This window comes from Macrobrachium rosenbergii, chromosome 12 (assembly GCF_040412425.1).
Source record: "Macrobrachium rosenbergii isolate ZJJX-2024 chromosome 12, ASM4041242v1, whole genome shotgun sequence".
NCBI classification, from domain to species: Eukaryota; Metazoa; Arthropoda; class Malacostraca; order Decapoda; family Palaemonidae; genus Macrobrachium; species Macrobrachium rosenbergii.
The window spans coordinates 14,075,332-14,098,000 of NC_089752.1; the positions used below are offsets into that span (position 1 = coordinate 14,075,332).

Here is a 22,669-nt window from a genome sequence, read left to right on the forward strand (position 1 = left end):
AACTGTTATATATCAGCTGCAATACTTATTGTTTTTGCATATTACAGTATTATCTTCATTGTCTTCAGCTATAAACTTTTTTCTTCTTACATTTTTCCATGAATTTATGTAATTTTTTACTATACTATAGTTTAAAGAGTCAAAACACTTGAACCATATAATAGGCTAAATACTTTATTGTGCAGAATTGTAATTTAGGTGTATACAGTATTGGTCATTAATTTTTTACACTTGCATGGTCTTTTACATGTTTTGTAATGTACTTTAAAACATTGTTTTCTGTTATTAAATGTCTTGTGAATAGCTAGATTTTCAGGTATGTGCTGTTTCGTACTTGTATTTGGTTCTATTACCTGTTTCACTCAATTCTACTGGTTCAGATACCTATCTTTTCAATATTAATGATATGTAGATCTATAACAGTGCAGTCAGCCAAGGAATGATTCTCTGGGTACCATATTATAACAATGCTGTCGATACCATCTCCACCTTGTAGGATGGTAGTGCCATTAGTGCACCTCATGCGATGCACTGTTGGTATTGCTTTTGGTTCTTTGCAGCGTTCCTTCAGCCCTTAGCTGCAACCCCTTTCATTCATTTCACTGTATCTTCATTTTCATTCTCTTTCCTAACAGTTGACACATGATGCAACCGCAAGGTTTCCCCCTATTGCACCCTTCAAACATTTTTACCACCAATTTCTGTTTCACTGCTGAATGACCTAGGTTCCATAGGTTCCAGCACTTGGCCTTTCTAATACCATCTCCAGTACCACAGAGATGGTGACTGACTAAACATTCCAGATACAAAATTTAACCTAAAGCCAGACAAACTATTGAGGTGAAACAAACTAACCTGTCACCAGTGCCATTGCCTTTTTATATGGCTGTATGCACATTTAAACCAAAATATCCCCATAATTAAAAGGAAATATCAGAATACATTTAAGGATCATATTTTTTATTTCCATTATAGCAGTAAAATATCAAATTCCTTTTTACAGTCAGTCATGAGTTACAGTCGGAAAAACCTTGTATGATCTGTATACAGAAGACTGAGACCATATTTGTATAATTTATAGAATTTTTAAAGAATGAAACCCACTTTCATTCTCATGAATAAAACTGTGGCACTGACTGTTGCAGCATGTTTTTCTTTAATATGTACTGTAATAGGGTTACACAAATCTTCAAACACTGGTGAAGTATTCATATAGAAATATAAAAGAATTCACAGTGAATAAGGAATGTAAGTGGTGTGTTGTAACAAGACTGCAGTTGCCACATTATCTTAAAATCAGCATGTACTATAAGCGTATGTGAAGCAGCCTATGTGTCAAAATCTATAGCATTTGATAACCTTTTACTTATCAGTAATGTCATCATTACATGTAACTTTAATACTGCTCAGTATACTTTATGATAATTTTTACTAGCAATGCTCACATATAACAATAGATATATACTGCAATTTCTTACACATTCCATAAAATTTATCAACAACAGACAACAATACTTTGTTTTTAACAGCCTCATTAATTATGCTTTTGTTAAATCTCAAGTCATTAGTATTTATATATACATGGTGTTTACATATACAGTACTGTACTTTTTCATATATTTAATAATTCTTTTATAAAGACGCCAACAACCATTCCAAAAATACAAAGAATCTGTTTAAATTACGAGATTATAAATTTATGCTACAGATTCAACCACATAGGCAGAAATAGTCTGCTATCCTCCAAGTTCCCTAGACATTTTTTGAAGTGTATAAAAAATGCATGAGATTGATGTTGGCAATAAGTCAGTTAGTTCCCATGCAGAAAATCTGTTCTGATCCCCCAATTGGTGACCAATACATATATATATTTATATACTTTAGTTATCAGATCTCTAGCTTGAAAGAAGAGGTTATATGACACTGTACATAGCAGGTCCATGCATTATTTTTCATCTCGAAGTGCATGAGCAGACTACTAGTAGTGCCCTTAAGACTGACTTTGTACAGGGTAGGTGCATGCTGTGGGAATACAATCGTTCTATAGCATGCAATTTATCTTTCAGGGGAAAAATTTTATTCCCAGATAAACACTGAAGAAAGGGGGACAGGTAAAATGGAGGTTTAGGAGGAGGAAAGTCAGCAATTTAGGCTACTGGATAAAAGGTCATCCAAGAAATACTGGTTATTCTTGTGATGACCTTACATGACTTACTAGTACAGTCATTGATCATAAAGTAATGAGCCACTTATGGTTCCTGTTAAGAAGCAATTGTTGACTCCTTACAAGTGTAAACCACAATTCTGAAGCAGTGATTTTTAAATTCCATTACTGAACTGCCTTGGCTGGTGAACTCCAGGTAACAATTTTTAAATTTTTTTGAGATATGAGTAGAAGAACAGTCTTGACATTTAAACATTTTTAAATGACCAACTTACTGGACTAGTTAAAGTTCAAGTGCTTATTACTGATAGCTGTCTACTTAATTCATCAGGTTTGAGAATTGAGAGGACACAGCACTTTTCCTGGGTTGGGCTTGGAAACTGTGGTCCTGATAACCAGCACAATTATTTTGTTTTGCACTTCAGCTCTGACCACGTGCTCAAACTTGCCAGTTTTTATTATTTCTCAGGTACACACCGTTTTATAAAGCTGTATGCATGTTGTTAAAATCAGAATTATTCATTAGACGAGCATCAGCAATTAGTTTTTATTTGTAGGACTTGCATCAAAAGCATGCCACTCTTTGTAATGGGCATCAAAAGCATGCCACTCTTTGTAATGGGAAATAAGTTGTGGGGTGGAGGCGCTAGTTATGGCATTTTCCACTATACACTCCTATGGTAAGTTTTTTCCATATGGATGTTGGTAATTCATTAGCTGCTCTTAAGTTATATATGTCTTAAAAGTAATTCTTTTCCCCAGGTATAAAAACCAGAGTCTTTCTTATACAGAAGTATCCTTCAGTGTGAGCTGGAGAGCAGTCGTTGAACTAGAAGTAGAAAGGTAGGTAACAGTTGGAGATACGGGGTAACAGGGGCGACCCCTCACTAGCCTTAGGTCACCATTCACTTTCTCCTTTGGCTGCAGATTCTGCTGGCCAGTAGCACGTAATGTGATCAAAGAAAATATCTACCATGTCCTCTCTCATCTTTGTTAAGAGAGGAAGGACAAAGGGTGATGCATTCTAGAACTGCACTTGAAATAAGCACTTGCTGTGCACTCACCTGCATCTCATCCGATTCTGGCATGTAATTTGACCAAGACATTGCTCTTAGTAGGAAAAAGGTCCATTCACCTAAGATTCACTTCTCCAGACTTCTCTACTCTACAGGCTTAGGTAGTGCCTAATGCAGTTGTGGACTTGTCTGATCTCCAAATGTTTAAGCGAGAAGCAAATTCATTCCTGCCTTCTGCTAATGTCTCCACTTGACCTTCTCCTTAAGGGTGTTCAACCAAAAATTTAAGGGTAAGAAAGAAAAGGTACTCAGATGAGATATTAAAGAATATGATCAGGGCTCAGGAGACTACATAAATAGTTTGTTGAGCAGCCACCAAAGGACTTAGGTCTAAAGGACTTGTGGTATCCCTCGGGTAGAGGTAATCTGGCTAAACAAAACCCCTGCCCTCTACCTAAAACACTGAAAAGTTCTTCCAAAAAGCGAGGGACGAGTGCACTCCTTATCTGTGTGTTGTCAGGTGAGGTGGGAGGCCAACTTCTATTGCAGGAGTGTCATAGCCATGCTTAATTACCTTACAAAGCTAGAAAGAAAGGGTGTTCCTGGACACTTTGTTCAAATGCCAACCTGCACTAACAAAAAGCTTCCTACACTCTGGCTGCAAGAAGCAGGTCCTTTTCAGGTAGCACTTTATGGTGTGGACCAGGCAATGAAGTCTCAAAGGGAGGAGATAAAGAAATTCCCAAATCTCTTGTCTAAAGCAGATGGCTTCTGAGTACTGCAAACTCAGGAAAGAAGGAAAAAGAGAGATCCCCATCCCTCCGAGGGTCAAGTGAGATAGGACAGGCCATGTAACTTCACCATCCTCCTTGCTGAGACCAAGGCTGAGAAACAGTCTAAAGTGTTAGATCTCTGTCCGAAGCATGCACAGAGGCTCAAAGGGGGGCATAGTAAGGCTTCATAACACTAACAAGACATCCCACTCCAGGGCTGGAGTTCTCAAAGTAAACAAGAGTAATCACAGTTCCCATCAACATGCATAACTCCTTTTCCGAAGCGGTGAGATCCAACTCCTTCAATTTGTAGACCAAGACAAGGCTGGGTGGTAGCCTATTACTGTGGTAGATTAGGATGTCTGCGATCTCCTGAACAGACCCACTGACCAGAAAGAGATCTCTTTTGTGAAACCAATCACAGAAGATGGCCTACTTTCCTTGTACATATTCAGGGAGGAACAACGGAGGTCCCCAAACATCTCAGTATTGCAGGGTATCCTGGATAACCTCCATGCACAAAGGACAGAGAATGAACTGCCTATAAGAACCTGTGTACGTGGGTTGACTTGGGAGTGGGCCATAGGGCCAGCTCCCTCTGTGCCTCCACTAAGTTTGCTAGCAGATCAGTGTAACACTTGGTATGCAGCAACCAGAATCATCTGAAGACCAAGGGTAACAAACACACTGTTGGTCACCCTGTGAAATTAATTGACAGGAAGGGAATGCATATAAGTGCATATCTAGATTGTCCAAGGGATGTTGGAATGCATTCTCCTTCACTGCCCATGGGAACCCATATCTTGAACAGTTTCCTGGCTACTCTGGGCTTTAGAAACCACTCTGTACCTAATTGCTGACCCTGGTGATCTTCTTATGGCTTGGAGAGTTGTCCATTTGTGTGTCTGCAATACCAATGGACACAAGGTTCAAGACATTGTCCCACTTGTTTGTTGACAGGCTATAAAAGTGATATGCTGCTGCTCATCAACACTACTGAGTGTCTCTTCACGTTACTGGATCGCAATGCTAAATGTTGATGTGCAGATGAGGTTTGTCCATCTACACACCTGAAACACTCCTCTCAAATGAGTGCCTCACCCCTCCTTTGATGCATCTGTAAACAGAAGCATTTCTGGAGGAGGGAGCTCAATGGAGCTATGGTTAAGAGAAGTATGTCTCTGGCAACCGTTACAGGTCCTCGCTTACTTTCCAACCCGGAGGGCACAAGTTATGAAGAGGGGTCTCGGAAAGCAGACCAGCGTTGCTTCAGTTGCCACTGAAGCAAATGTGGGAGACTTCACCCATGAGGCACAAGCTTCTACAGTGATGACAAACGACCCAGGACTATATGCCAGAGCCAAACTGGTAACTCCTGTCGGGCCAAGAACTGTACCACTACTGCCCTAGAGGTTGCTCAGATGAGAGCCCACTGGGAATGCTGATGCTACTGCATCCTAGAGCATGCCTGGATACTTTTATCTGCTGCTTGGAAATTAGAGGACATTTCTCGGAGGAAATTAGGGATAAATAATTGTCCAGGTGCCGCAGTAGACAAATACTCTTTGAATAGGCCCAAGCTGAGACCAAGGTAATACCCAGGTAAACACCCGAGATGCTGTTGCCAGTCCAAAGCACAAGGCCTTGAATCAGAAGTCTCATTGCAGATATTGCAAGTGCCCTCTCTGACAGTTTCCATCTTGAAACGAGTGTGTAGGACATTCTTGTTCAAAGTGGAGAGGTCAGTTGCCTTCTCTACAAGTTTGAAGTGGCTGTAAAACACCTTGGAGACTGGCAATCTGCAATTTCCAGAGCACCTTTCTCTTTGCTATTCATCTTGCACCAAGGACAGAGTTTCACATCTGAATCTGAAGAAAGGTTGGGAATAGTATTGGCGTTTGAGCGGGAAGGATGAGAGTCTTTGAACAGAAGCCTGTATCTGTCCCGAAAGACTGGTGCAGCCCTTTGGGACAGATACAGGCTTCTGTTCAAAGACACTTGTCCTACCTGCTCAAACACACCAATACTTTTCCCAACCTATCCTCCAGATTCGCAGAAATCTCTAGCCTTGGTCACAGAGGTGGAAGCAATGAATGAGAAAGACACATTGGAAGTAGCAGAATGTCAGTCTACTGGGTTTAACAGCCACCTGTCACTCATAGAGAAGGTGACCAAGGTTGGAGACCAGTAACTGACCAGTCCCCTTTGAATGAGAATGTCCTACAGACTTGTTTCAAAATGGAAACTCCATCAGAGAGGGCAACTTCATGCTTTTGATAAACTTGCACTATGTGCAATGACACTGTCTCTCAGTTTAAGGCCTTGTGCTTTGGACTGGTAACAGCACCTCAGGTATTTACCTGGGTATTCACCTTGTTCTCCGCTTAAAACAGCCCAAGGCTCTTCTCCCTGTTGTTGTCACTTTGTCCAATGTGACTCGCAATCCCCCTTCTTATGGCAGAAGAGGAAGGGGATCATCACTCCCAGCAACCCTCCCTTCTTGCCTTTCCTGGACATACATGGGGAAGGGTGGATAGAAGGGGCTGGAAAGATGAAGTAGAAGTAAATGGCTTTGGAAGAGCAGGATTCTTTGTGATCCTAGATGTAGAAGGTATCAGCAAGCCCAAAGGTTCATTTGCAGATGTCTTTGCCCCAATAAAGGCTTGAATGGCACAACAGGGTGATATTGGAATCTTGGTAATCTTCTGTCCTAAGCTCAACTACTACTTCTACTCTACACTGAGAAAAGAGTAGAGACAAGCCCTACACCAAACTATTCCTCAGAAGAGGTTTCTCTTGGGAGAAACCTGTCTCAAAAATAGGTAAATAATCCTCTCTCTCTCTCTTGTGCAAAAGAAGTCAGTGTGTTTGTTGAGCCATGAGACAGCCTGAAGAGATGCCATAACAGTCTCTCCCCAGGGGAAGGTATGTCAGATTTGCAGATGGACGCATCCAATTGCAGAGAGTAACCTCAACATTTCTCAGGTGTGTAGTACAGTACTTCCACTGGTGCAAAACCATAACTCCATGAGCTAACTCTTGACCACTGCATCCTGACCAAAGGTCGTGCCTCCTAAGGCATTCCCTAGGGAAAGCTCTGTAGATGAAATTGTGGGCAGGTACAAAACTGAGGTTACCTCCCCAAGACTATCTTGGTCACATGAGTGAAATAATCTCTCTGAAGTGCTGCTTAAGCTTGACTGCAGGGGTTCATGAGGAGAGGGACCTAAGAACCCGAGCCATGAACTGTTGTCTCTCTTCCAGGCATAGAGGGATGGGGGCACACCAATCTTCCACTCCCTCACTCGTTCAGGCAAGTCTCTCGAAGGTAGAAGAGATCCAGCAGTTTTGTTATCTGAACAGAGACCCTGCTGCCCTTCTGTTCTTGTACTCTCTTGCATCTGAGTAGGAAGACTGCTTCTTGCATGCATGGTGAGTCACACACAAGAAGTAGAAGAGATCAAAAGAAACCTCTCCCTCAAGTGAGAGTGCTAGACTGCACATGCTCTGGACAGTGCACATGTGCTGGGTGGGCAAGAGGGTGGTGCTGGTTCCCCTCTATGTCTCTCCTAAGGAGAGTGTGAGGAAGAACCTGAACTGTCGCTAGAATGTGACTAGTCTGGAGGCCACATACACAGAGCAAAGAGCCCAAGAGTGCACAGGGAGGATGGGCATTCACAGAGGTGACAGCCCTGCTAGAGTGTATGGCAATCATGCGCTGGTGATTTTGCACCTTCCTTCTCTTGCAGTGAGGAAGAGTGCAGAGGTGAAATCATTCTGGACTATTCTCATGCAAGGCTTAAGACTTCCCTTTCTTCTTCTCTCTACCTGTTTGAGGGAAGTAAGTTGTCCAAAGACAAAGAGGAGGACAAATTTGAGCTCAAAGTTAATTATGGGGAGGGAGAATGACAAGAATGTTTCTGCTATTTTCCCTGGTATGTCTTGCTCATTTTCTACACCAAAAAGCTGGTTGAAACTGGCTTTGGTAACATCAAAACACCTGCTAGAGGGTCAACTCCTGGAAGAAAACCTGCAAAATGAGGAACCTCTTCCTTTGCAGTAGATGAATAAGCCACAGGGGCTGGAGAAACAGCAGCAGGCAGACACGTCAGATGAAGTCTTGTCCATCTTTTCTACCAGGTTGAGTAATTTAGCCAAAGATGGACTACCTAGAGTCTTAAGAGCACTCCAGATTTCTGCAGATACTATAACAGACCACAACTCGCAAGTGTCACTTTTTTTTTTCCTCCTCCTTTGATGAAACATTATGGAAGAGTCTCTCACATTTGGGATAGCTAATCATCTTCTAAAGAGGGTTAGTATGAGGAAGAGACGAATGGAATTCAGTGGTAGAAAATAGCTGGAAGGGTTTGGCAGTTTCACTGGTGGAGTATTACCTCCTGAAGAAGCTAGCAAATGTCTCGTCACCTTTTCTCCTATTAACAAACTCTCGCCACTGGGGAGAGGACCACGAAGCCATATGTCACAGGGGAAAGAAGCAGTGCAATCTTTACCCATAAAAAATAAGTAGTAGTACTTTTGTGGGTCTGGTAGGGAGGGGGGGACAAGAAGTGACCACATGGTTGCCCAAGTCCCTCACTGGTGTTGGTCATGTTTTGTTCTTCATAAGGAAGCAAAAAGAACAAAGGGTCATTAGATACTACTGTAAAAAAGGATATAGTATAAGAAGAAGCATAGATATTGCATTATTGGGAGGTAATCGGTCAAAGACAATTTGAACAGCGACCTTGGGTGAGTGAGGGGTATCCCCAGCTTCCCATCATCTCGCCACCATGTTACCAAAAGGTGATGGTTGTATCCCATAGGAACAAACACCTTGTCTCCCATTATTATGTTGACTAGTCTAGATTCCTGTTATGTGATTACCATTAGCAAAAAAGAGACGGAGAATCTCAAGGATTCCATTGATCAGTTATATGTGGAGAGGTAGAGGGTGACTTCAGCTGCGGGTCTGAATGAAGCATTATCAGACATGGTAATTTTTTAAAACCAGTGTGCACTGTATGTAACTTGCAGTCATTCTGATCATTGCTAATGCTACTTGGAAATGTTTAAAGAGTAATTAGCCATCATCATATCTCAGACATTACATAATTACTACCAATTACATAATTACTACCAAGATATTTTAACCAGACTGCCAAGTTTCAAGTTCTTAGGTATGCAAGTCTGGCATTTCACTGTCAGTTACTGTAGGATTCAGTTAGGGCCCTTCACTGTAAGGTAATGTGATAAACTTTGAGAAGAATGCCTCAGAACTGGTGGCAAAATACTATATGAGCTTCTTGCATTGCAAGAACTTAGCTTTGCTTATTGTTTGTTTATGAAGAGGTGAGGGAGGATTTTGTAGGTGTGAAATATTTACTCACTTCCTTCCTTTCAAGGTACAAGAAAGGAAATAAGATGACCTTGCCACGTCAAGAAGAATAAGCCAGGTCAGTTAAAGAAGTTTATGAAAAGTTTCCATTTTCTCGATATATACAGCATACAGATAGATCAATAGATTTGATCCGGTTGTCCCTCCTTATGCTCGTACAACTGGTCAAGTGAGACTCACGGATATTAAAGGGAGGGGCATCTAGTAGATTTTCAATCTTGAAGGATGACAAAAACAGAAGGCCAAGTAAGGCCAGGTAGGAAAATGAATACAACTAGAAGCAGTTGCTACCAAGATTCATTATTCTTGATAGAAAGTAATCTTTGTTGCACCAGAGCCAACATGAGCTTAATAGAACTGAAGAATTGTCCTCCCTATGTTTTCCCCACCCTCCAAAAAAAAGTTTGTGCACTTTCGGGGGGGAGGGGTGTCTTTCTAACCCTCAATATAACCTCTTTTCTTCATCCACAAAGGAAAAGGTAGCCCCTGAAGATGGAAAAGCTCGTTTAGTATGCAGTCAAGAGGAGGGGTTGAGGTTCTTTGGCATATTAAAGAATTATTCAAGCTGAAGGTGATTGACTAGCATGATGGAATAAAAGTGGATTTAATCTTTGAATTGCATCCTATGTCATTTGGGCTTGGAAGCTTGAAGAAAATATTTATGAACCTTTTCTTGGGTTTGGTTTAGTTATTTCTTATTAAAAGGGTTTGGTTTAGTTATTTCTTATTAAGTTCAGGATCCTAGAGATGCAGTGTGGCAAAAAACTAGGTATGCTTTACAAGTTTCTACCAGTTAACCTTGAAAAAGATAGGTAACATAAGATCCAAGGAGATTTTTCATTACAGCCTTCAAGTACAGTACTTTGGGAAAAGGAATTGCACAAAACCATCAAGTAAGAGGTGGAAACTGCTTCAAATAGAGACAAAATAGACTGCTGGCTTTTTTTTCCAGAAAGCAGACAAGAAAGTGGGCAGCAAAGACAAAGGCTACATTTGCATCAGCATCTCTGTTAGTGATAGGGATGATGGAGAGGAGGACTACTACTGATGATATCAAGAACTGTGCCAACAAGAAGTGAGCACATTTCAAACACGAATAACAGTAAACTCAACAAGAAATAAGCATATTTCAAACATGAATAACAGTAAACTCAACAAAATTAAGATCTTGTTACATCTGGAAAAGGAAGCTGCGAGACCAATCTTAGTCCCTAAAATAAGCAGATGCCATTGAGGCAGTTTGAAAAGAGTTTCCATCTTAAGCAAAAATCAATCTAGGATTTTTTCATTCCCCTTCCTAATATGGTTTCTCAAGCTCATGCCATTACTGAATGAATAATCTAAAACTTAAATGCAGTGAATCATTCTAAAAACAGTACTGTACTAAATGTGGCTATTGAAAACCTTTGTGCACAATATTTAGTTAATTCAGTAAGAAAATTACCATCAGTTGCAGTTGTCACTTGGTAGAACATAATATGTAATGTCAGGATGGACATAATTAACCTAAAAGTTTGCTTGAACAAGTGAGAAAGTGTGTGTGCAAAGTTAACCACCACAATTTATGACAAGATACCTATGAAATTAGGATCATACAAATTTTGATGGCTGGTTAATATACCCTGTTAGTTTTAGATTGAGAATATTAGCCTTCAAAAGAGGGATAAGCTCCAAATATTCTTCCTTATGGAAACAACTTAACAAGTGCCAAATGAAAAAATAAACTTCCTTCATTGATACAGTAGAGTGTACATACATACATACAGAGATGCATTGTAAGGTTCTGTACTGACAAAATATCACTTTCATCTAGATCAACTGAGAAATAAATGTCTAGTAAAAATAAAACTGCATGCTTCAGCTAAATTATAGTGGTACCTATTAATTGTGACCCCAAAAGTTTGGCCACATGGGAATATGATATGATGCAGACAAGGACAGTTAGTACATTCAAGATTTTTCAACATTTTGAATTTAAGCACACAGCCTTTTTGGAAATTGTAATGATCGTATGATTTACATGTCAATAAAATATTAATAATTGCAATGGCTGATGGCACAATGTTGCACCAACCCTAGTGTAATTAAACAATCTGGCATTTTTAGATAAAAATAATTGTAACAAATGAGTGTCCCTACTTTTTTTTAAATACAGACTACTATACAGTCCTTTTAAAATAGACAAATGGTGACAGTTCCAGAGACAACTATATGGATGTAAGAAATTACCTTTTATCTAAAAATGTTCACAATTTTTTCTCCAGATAAATTCAAAATTTCATATGATACACATTTTTGAAACCAATCATTCTCAGTTTAAGATTACACAAACTCAATCCTGACAACTGTTAGTCAACATGCTCATAATTTCCATCTGACCGAGATGCTTGCATTAAAGGAACCCAGTTGACTGACGGATTTGTTACTGATCTAGTTTTGTGGAATTGCTTTTGGTCTGTAGTGGAATAATTTTTGGAATCCATATTTTCTCAAACTGACTTTTTTGTAATGGAAGTAACCCAGGGTCTTCATATGTTTTTACTAGCATATTCTTGTGTTCAAGAATTTGACAATAATCATTTCAGTGACATATTTGTACCCCAGTTCTGTTCAGGATTTCATCAACAGTCCACAGCCAAGATAATAAAAGAACACTCAACATTCATGTACCCAATACTACTAGTTTAAATGTTAAATACAAGTGTCTATCAGTAACTGAAAAATATAATAGTGGAAGCCACTCCGCCATGTAACTTTTGGACTTAACAGAACCTACCGAGATCAGGTGCAGCAATATGTAATGCAAACAGTAACTCCCACAAATCCTAGTATTAATTACAGGAGGTTTTCATATCAATAAGATTTGCAGGAAGTCTTTTCAATACAATAAATATATATGCACACATACTTGCTTACATAAATATATGCATATATATTATATTTAGTCAAATGCACATTACACTAAATACATACAAACACATGCATAGTACATACTGTAATGTGTGCATATACAATGTGTACATATAATATTCATACATATATTGTATGTAAGTATACATATAATAAAATGAGTGAGTTGGGTATTCACAGCATCATACATATTTTATCAAGTTAACGTGACCTTCTATTGACGCAAGGGTCAAGGACAAGATCAGCAACGTAATTCTAAAAATGCACAACATTCTGCAAAACCACCCATTCTGTTAATTTATGACTAGCCAGTCCCTATTTATAACATCAAAAACAACACCTATAAGAAGGATTTCAAAATGAAATGGGGACCTGAATAGTTGAGAAGGAGGAAGTGTTTCATGTACACATTATGAACTTTCATGTTAAACAAAATACCATTTTACAAAAGGTATTATCAGTGCATCATGGCAAATTTTGGAATATTTACATTTTAGACTATAAAAATTTAACTACAACAAGGATGACCAATGACATTTGCTACTATATTAGGTATTCAGTTAAAATGAAAGATCAATAGAGCTAGTTTCATCAGTGTTTCAAAACTATCATGGACTTGACTAGACAGAAACTAGCAGATCATTGCACCACATTCAAACATCTAGAGTGTACTTTCAAGTCTAGCTTTTAAAATAGAAATAAGTTATGAAGCAGATTTTGATAAGAAAATAAGTACATATGCCTTATATAACAATGCATATGATGATTCACACACATGGTGTCTACACTATATCACTGGATGAGAAATAATATATAGTAGAGCACTTTTAAAGTAATTTCAAACTGTGCAATATGCAACACTTGGTAAATTACGCTGAAAAGAATTCTTTTGTTAGTTAACAAACTGCTCACAAAACAAAAGTTTTTTGCTTGCCCATACTTCAATCCATTCAGATTTATTGATACTCATAAAAATTTTGGAATTATGACCAGAGTAATTTCACATTGTATACAACCTTTAAAAGCCAAATGATATTAAAATAATAATTAGTATTCATAATTAATATAAAACAAACTATGAATTATGACATAAGTACTGTACCACAATTTTCCTACTCTTAAAGCAGTTTAATTTGATGGTACCTTGATTTTACATTTAAAAATTTGTACAAATCCAGTACAATGCAAATGAAGTGTTCCCTTGTCTTTCAAATGCTGCATAAAATGTTTATACAAATACAGTATTAAAATGAGATGTATTCTAAAATACGTATGATACAGGCCATTTGTAATACTCAAAGAAATTCTACAATCAGTCTTATTCTATTTGGCCTCTATTGAGGAAATAAATGTTTTCTTATATATTAAAGCATCACACATACTGGTACATACTTACAAACATTTATATGTGTATATATTTAAATATATAAAGTCCTACTTCACCTCTAAACTTTACACTGTCAGAAAAATATTGCCCTACTTCACTACTCCTTGGTAGATTCATGTATATATATATATATTTTGTATATTTCATATATATAAACTCTTAAATCTTGCAAGATAAAAAAAAAAACTTCAAAATCTAGCTAACACGATTGAATAACTAAACTGATTGAAATAAACTCACAAATTGCTTGGTATGGAAAGCCTGAAGAGGATTTTGATGTCTCAAGATTCCTTTCTGTCTTCATGTGGGAAGAACCCCCTGAAACGACTTCAAGCAATATCCACCGTACCCTCGAATAACATTGCTTGATTGTAACTAGGTCATAAACTGGAATCCTCTGTAAAGGTCCAGAATAATCCCCTTAAAGTTGGAAATCACTTGGAAATTTGAAATTACTCCTAAGTATGACACTACTTCCTACATAAGATGTGGCAACATTTAGATTGTCATGTCACAATACCTTTATTTGGCTTTTGATATGGGGCTAGAAATAAGAAAAATTAAACAACAAAGATCTAACTTCTCTACTGTCACAACTACCATTACTGAGGTTGTTTATAATATGGAATAAGAAGAATCAACATTATCACAATGTAGCTGTGTTTTCATTTTCATTAGAGTCTGCACCTAATCATTTCAAAAACATTATTGCAGAAACTAGGTTAACATCGATACTAGGCTGATAGCTCGAGTTATAGAGGGAAGTTCCCATAAAAGTTGTTGAAAATTGGCTAAAAAACTCATTCATAGCTAAAACCAATCTACAAACAGATTATTAGGAGAACAGAGAAAAGGAGAGCATTTGAGCTAGTAGGCTAATCGATTTTCAAGTAGTTACGGAAGAACAATTTTGGACTCTAAATTGGAAAATATATTTTCATATCGCAGCTCAATTGCTTAACATAAAGTCAGAGATGGCTGTTGCTTTGACATGTAGACCGTAAAAGACACACAACAGTTCCATGCAGAAATAATGCTTATATCATGAACTATGCTCTATCTACGTATTTCAAGCCAAGTAGAATAACAAAGAATTGTAAAAAATTGTAAACATTTTTCTTCTTCATACTTTGTTCCATTTACCATTATCACATTATTTGAGTGCATGAATGTGGCCCTTACTGTTTTATCTATCTACTGTGTAATATTTTACTTTTCTGTATTTTTGGTTTTCAATAATCATTACCAATTAAATTAATAAAATATCAACAGCATTATTTTGTCAATACTGTATCCTCATTGGGAACTTTGGTGTATACAGTATATATAATTTCCCATCTTGTAACAATACTTTCATATTTTAATTATATAGTAACCAATTCTGCATACCTAAACTATTTGCTGTAATTTATCAAGTAATGTGTGGCTTCCTCATTGCTTTTAAAAATGCTGGTCTATACTTACTGTCCAGTAAAATTTTACACTATATCAAGGACATCTGGAAGACCATTGCCATATAATTAAGTGTTGGTACAGTACCATCAGTCTAACAAAAGGTTACGGTTTCGTTCAAGAAATGATATGCTATAAATTAATAGTCATGCTTTTATATCGGTAAAACTAGCAAAATTGCTTGTAACGTGAATTTGCTGGTATTAGTTTCTCTTATCTGTAGTGAATGGAACTTAATGTTAGCTAACATTAAGGATTATAATTGGTTCACATATATACTATAATATAATAGCTAAATATTTCATAGTTCAGACATCCTCTTCCAGATTTACAGTAAGAGATATTTGTTTATTCCTGAAACCATACTTGGGAAACAAAAATAGCAATGTAAGTACAGTGCATTTTGTGTATCTTCAATCACTTCTTCATAAAGCTACTGTTCAAACAGAGATGCCAGTCTTTTAACTCAATCTTTATCATGTCACCTTGTAAAAGTGCCTAGGCTATAAAATAAAATGTTGACATGAAAACATTTTTTTCTGAATATCCTTAAACTGTAGCATGGTGTGACAATATATTTGCAAAGTTTCCTTCCACCAAAAAAACATTGAAGTGGAAACTTTAACACACTATGATGTAATCCTTTTTAAATTGCATCAATTCTCCAAAACACTTCTATTTGTTATTTGTTTCCCTTCTCATTAATTTATTCCTCTATGTAATAAAAGTTTGTATGAATGATTTCCAGTACAGATCTGTGTTCTTTACTGACACTAGAAATGCTTTCATAAATTACTAGTATTATTTCTTAAAAAAACAATAGAGCCCATCTAAACATTTCTAACAGTAGAAATTCCAAATTCCATACATACTGGGGTTCAAATCTTGTCTAATGTCAAATCTACCATAAAAAATATTTACATAGCTGTACAAAAGTATGTGAAGAGAAAGACTTCCACTGGAATACTGCAGTTGAGATTCAAGACAGTGCATTGTATGCATTAAAAATAAAAGCCCTGATTACACAGGATCTATGAAATCTGTAAAGCAATATGTAGATGAAAAATTATGAAAGTAAATAAAATAAATAAATAAATAAATATATACAGTATATACTGTACATAAAATATACTGTAATATAAATTGTACTGAAAATACATAGTACACAGCAGAAATTTATAATGGAATAGGAATTATAGAATAAATCTGATATGTTTGAATTGATATGGATGATAAAATGTTTCAAGTATTTGAAAGTAATGATCTCAACTGCAGTACAGTATATTTTATCCTATTGACACAGATGGACAAGGAAAACTGTATCATTACCTTGGTTAACTGGATTTTTATGAATGTTTCTACAGTAGAAATATACATACTTTGACCCTCTATTTCACCTCATAGGGTGGGAATACGAAAGATGAGAATAAATATAAATCACAACATGGAAATATGATTGATTACAGTAGAGTTACACTAATCACACAAGTCACTATTCTGGTAACTTGGAAACATTTAATAAGAAATGGAGATTAGTCCTGTAGTAGAAATGTTGTATATGTAAATGCATACAAGCCCACCTTTACTGTGCAAAACTAAATTTACAAAGTGACCTTTGCGTGAATACAATCATATTTCTACAGTGAAAGTAGTATACAAAATCAGAAAGCTAATACACAAGGCAATTTTTTTACTTAAAATAATTTAAAGCAACTATTCAAGACATTAAAGAAAGAATGATACCTCACTGCATGACGTACTGCCTGCTAAATGGACTCTCATTCCTTTTGGTTGGAGAAAGGCAAGTGACAATAAAAGCAGTGTACAAAATCATATTTTTAAGTTATATTTATAAGTAATGACTAAGTTACTGGTTATTTAATATGATAATAAAAAGAAAGGTAATGCTCTTTAGTTCAGGTGACCGTGTATTTAATACATTCACATAATCCTTATATGTATAGCAGATAAGGCAGAGGGGAAGGGGAAGTACAAATTTGCACTGCATATTGAAATAACAGTCATTTATCAGTAAAATGATTTATATACACTGTATACATATAGTTAATACTGTTTGGTGATGTAATGTGTTATCTTCCACAGAAGACACAATAAAATACCTGTACTTTCCTACAAGTACTGTATGTGCTATTGTTACTCAGTTAAAATTTAAATGTAAGAGACTGCTGAGAGAGAGTCAAATGTATAATCTGCTTGCAAGTGGAATTTCTGCAAAACTGCCAACCATGGTCATATCTGTATTTAGGTCATAACTGTCAAAACTCCAATGTATGATGTTCAATAAAACAAATATGCAAGAAACATAACAAACAATACTATCCTAATATAACATCACATTTTATGTCTCTTCAGCTTCCTGGATGCAATTGCCATGGAAGAGCCATTGCCTGATATCAAGATTCTTCACTGAGAAGACTTGATCTACAGAGCAATATCCTATTACTGATAGCACAGTCATTCCCAGATTTAATCTGTATTAGTACTGTATCTTAAATTTCCTCAAAAGTATAAACACTTGCATTCAAATGAAAATACAATAATTTAAACAGCATTTTCTATGGAGGTTCTAAAATTTAACTTTGAATCTGGAGCACTTTTTTAGCCATCAAGATATAATCTAACTTTTATAAAATTTACAAAATGTCAAATATATAATTTGGAATGAACATAAAACCACTCAATCTGACTGATTAGTTTAATGTTTCCTAGAGATACGAGCCTAAAATAAACTAAGATGATTTTAGAATCAGGGTGATAAGAGAAACAGCATTAAATATAGCAATAAATGTTACTATATATGTGGTAAAAACTGCATTGTATAAGTGTAAATGTGATGATAGTCATATTGACATGCACTAGAAAGGTAAAATGAGCAAACTTTACTTTTGCTATAAATGTGTATACAACACTCCATGATTTAGTAAGCCCACAGACCCATGCATTAATTACTGAATTAGTTTGTGTGATTGTTACATGTCCTGTAAAAGTGACCACATCCATGAAAGCTAGAAATAAATAGACTTAATGGCAAGAAGTTAATGAACTGTGAATGATGAGGTTATTATGGATAATGAAGATGCTAATGAACCAATATAATGTACTAAACCGATGGGTGTATTCTTTTTTAAGGTAACAGGGGCTATATTTTTATTGCACCACAAGTTATAAATTACTGTACTGCATCTTCTTTTGATGTTGAATGATATATTATTTTTTCAATACATAACTGTTGTACATAAATCATTATTGTAACATACTGGTATAAAGGGTGGTGCACCACTACATTTTCAATTCAGGTTTGTTTTTTATATATACTACTGTAGTCCTTTTTGACATGCTGTAAAATCTGTGGTGTTAGCAGATTTTTGTTGTATGCCTTTTTCAATTTTTTAGATTGCATAATTCTTTGCTATAATCCAGCACATTCTTGAAATTGATCTAGGGATAACACTATTTGCTATTTTGCATTTTGCAGAACTTTAAAAATTGAATGAGAATGTAAATTTCAAGTGTTTATGATTTTTTCTATAACAAAGCTGGGAACTTGCAATTCCATATACCTTGTCATTCCTTTCACCAATCGAAAACCTCCTACTCCAGCATCAACGCATGCTGTGTAATAAATGAATGATGAAATGTGTTAACATAGTTTTCTTATAAAGCTGTGTATTACTGTAATAGAATACTGTTTAACCAGACCACTGAGTGATGCTTTATAAAATGTTGGTCTTCCACAATAAAAGACAGAATATGTACTTATGTTGACAATAATCAAAATGAAAATTTTGATAAGTCATGCATTTACTGTATATGCCAGCAACAAGGAAAAGGGTGCATGTACTGAACCCAGATCCAGTTGGAATGGTGCTGTTCCACAACCTTCTTATCCACTTTAATCTACTGTCGAAATTTATGGTGCTGTTCCACAACCTTCTTATCCACTTTAATCTACTGTCAAAATTTTCACCATTAATAACAAGCTAAATTATCATTACCTCTAGGTTAGATAGTGATCGATAGAAAATTAATCATCATTGTATTTTAATCTAAATATGAACAATAGAAAAATATGTTTAATATTAGATTCTATTTATATTTAGATTGGAGATATGCAATACTTTGATATTATCAAATCTATATCATTAAATTCTGTTCTATCTCTCATACACTTTTAGACTTTGTTTCATGGAACCTATCAGGTATGGAATATTTAGCAAAGTTGAAGTTCTATATAAATATCCTAAGTGTTTATATTCATACATCATATGACAATATGTATATTACTGTGTATAATATATTCATAAACATATGTAATATATAGATATATATGATATTAATAAAATCATTACCACTACATCCTCTCACCCAAGTCATGTTAGGTGATCTTCATGAGATATCTATCCTAGATCTAGTACTGTTCTCATAAGCAATATGCATTTATATAAAAATCACATTTCTGAATGATGGTGATCATAAAATCATGAGACTAGAATTCTCAAAGATAGATTATAGACAATCAAAAGCATTATAATCTGTTGGGTATCATATAAGGGAACGAACTCTAAAAGAACTAAAAGGCAGAAAAAATTAGATGTTCATAGTCTTCCTTGTGTCAATGATGGTAAGATAGTACAGTATAAGAATAAACTGAAGGAAACGATTGTTAGAACTACACAGTATCATAAAATTAGTATACTGTACTAGTATATATACTGTGAATTGCATAAGAACTGCAAGTCTTGATAATTCTGTAAATGCAAGAAAAACTGTGAATCTTGGAAGCATATTGCAAATCAGAGAAGATAGTGAATCTTAATTGTATATTTGGAATCACAGAAAGGACAGTACATCTTGAGATGAAAAAAAAAAAACAGGGAATCACAGACACTTGTGTTTGACATTTAAAAAGGATAAGAATATATATGCTTATTGAGCCTTGCCAACCAGGTAACCCCAACTTCAAGTACTACACTATTCTCAGTTTAAGGAATCCGTAAATGTGTTGCCAGATTCCAATGCAAAGTGTAAACCAAATCTGTGGGTTGTTTTCAAGATATAGAACCATATTGTTTAATCTAATCTGCCATTCATATTAGTACTGATGATACAGATTAATGAAATTTAAAATGTACATGGCAATATTTGCCTAAAATTCACATATTTGCTTGGTACTCACATGCAGTACTGTATTTGAACACTTCCAGCTTGGTAACCTATTAAATTGATCAAATTGTCAAAGGAAATGCTTTTTATTTCTTTATCTTCTATGGATAAGGCATGAAAATAACTAATACAATGATAGAACTAAATAAAATACTGTAAAAGTAATAGCTATCTGTGATTTTGTTTTGTTTTTACATTTAATTACTAAATTTTACTGTGTAATAAGTAAATCCCTGGCAAGGCTTCCAAATATTGACACTCAAAAATAACACATCAGGAGCTTTTTTCTCTCAGTCTTCAAAGCTAAAAAATAACTTGAATTAAAAAAAGCAAAACAAGGAACTACCTTGACTGCCATATTCCTTAATACGTATATATCTCTAGTAACAGGGTGTTTGAACATTTCAATCTTATTAACTCCAAATTTCAGTGTAAAGCCTGCTTATGCTATGAATGGCATTTTATATCTATGTATGACTTTGTTTTCCATTAGTTGCAGAAAACCTACATACTTTTTCCCATTGTGTGGGGGGATTACTTTACAAATTTTCTAATATACACAACCCTTAAAATATTGTAGATGATCTGAGGCACTCAGATGCAAAACAAAGCCAAGCATCATCCCAGGTGGTTTATGTTTTTTTTCCATGTACTGTACCATTATCTTAATCCTTACTTTAACAGATTCAAACCTGTTTACTTCATATACTGACTGAAATTATTGTAAAAAAAAAAAATCCTTACAAAAAATATCTCATGTTTATATAATTCCATAATTCCAGGAAGCAAAACAAAGCACAAAGCCATCTCCCTCAGCATGGGTGTGAGGATAAAGATACAGGAGGGTATTGAAGGCCTAGCCATTGCTCACCAGTTTTCCTGTGCCTGTAGCCAATCATAGCGCAGCATGTTTAGAACACGCTTGCCTTCTCCCCTTGCTCTACCCTGTAGCGGGCTATAGTCAGTGCACTTCGACTTTACTTCTATTCCTGCTTCCTTTCTTCAGTCTTGCTGTTTCAACCTCTGTAACTATTACTTCTCAGTGCAACTTTAAAGTTTTCTCCCAGTTCAACCTTTAGATCCTTGTACTTCTCCTTTATTTGTTGGATCTCTTTCTCTTGCTGTCAACCACTCCAACTCCCTGAATGGCTACAAGCACCCTAGTGCTTGGCTTGACAGCCTAAATTTCATTAAATTAAATCACCTTATTCTGCCTCTTTGCCTCTGTTCTTCCTAGAACTGTGCTATGATTCTCCTCTAAAATAAAGTTTTTTACCATTTTTACATATTCTGTACATTGTAAATTAGTTCTCTGATGAGTAGTGGATGTGATAAGGAGAATTTTCTTAGGTAGAAACTGCATAAGATTGGTTTTAAGGCTGAGAGAAAGATGGAAATGAGTGCTGAATATATAAAAGCAATACAGGAAAAAGAATGATGAACTTCTGCATTGGCTGAGTACATGAATCACACTTCAGTACATTTATTATTCAGTGATTAAAATTAATGGATGTCACTCATCATGTTTTCCACTGCACCAAAGTCAATTTTAGTGCATGGTAAATGCCTATGAATGTGCTTTCATTTAAGAAAAAACTTTTAATTTCGAAAATAGTAAAATAACTGCCGTCTGAAGTTTCAATATTTTTTAAAATGATTCTCTACTTTCAAGAGGTTTTTAAGATTATAGAATCTGTTTATTGTATAATCAGCATCTTTTAATAAGCTATCATTTAAAAAAGAATTAGCTTCCTAACATAAAAAATAACAAAATTATTGTTTAAAGTCTCCATGATTTTTCATGCAACTTTTTGAAATGCCTTGAAGCCTCCATAGGATTTTAACAAATTTACCTCTGTTTGCTTTATTATAATTCCTTTAACAAGCTGTCATTTTGAAAACAATTAGCTTCCTAACACAAATATTAACACAAGTTACTACTTTTCAGTGTGCAAAATCTCTGATATGGTGTCCTAAATATTTTAATCTTAGTTAAAACGTTTTTATCTCACCAAAGTCAGTTTAGTTCAGGAGAGGTACCTTTAAATATACTTTCATATTTTAAGGGGCTTTCTAACATCAAAAGTAACAAAATGATTGCTACAGAAAGTTGGCAAACAAAAATGTTTTTTGTATGATAAATATATTTTGATAAGCTCTCATTTTGGAAACAAATTCCTAATATAGATAAGAAAGTCAATATGATTCAAAATTTGCAATGTATTGCAGCACTTTCTTTAATTTATTAAAACAATTTTTAACTGATATAAAAAGATTGCTATGCATCAAATAAAAAATTTGGTGTGCTTTTTATACAAAGCAGCTTTTGTTAAGCTAGTGTTCAGTTTGCAAAACTGAATACTTTTCCTCTTTTCAAAAATGTCA

General features: G+C 35.6%; 1 protein-coding gene across 1 annotated transcript in view; it reads left to right on the forward strand.

Annotated features, from left to right (window-relative positions):
• Positions 1–15,630, forward strand: part of LOC136844409 (sodium-coupled monocarboxylate transporter 1-like) — an 85,287-nt gene extending 69,657 nt beyond the window's left edge. The window contains exon 13 of the mRNA XM_067113569.1: positions 9,359–15,630. The gene's annotated coding sequence lies outside the window, so the exon portion shown is untranslated. The remainder of the gene's footprint in view (positions 1–9,358) is intronic.
• The last annotated feature ends 7,039 nt before the right edge of the window (positions 15,631–22,669 follow it).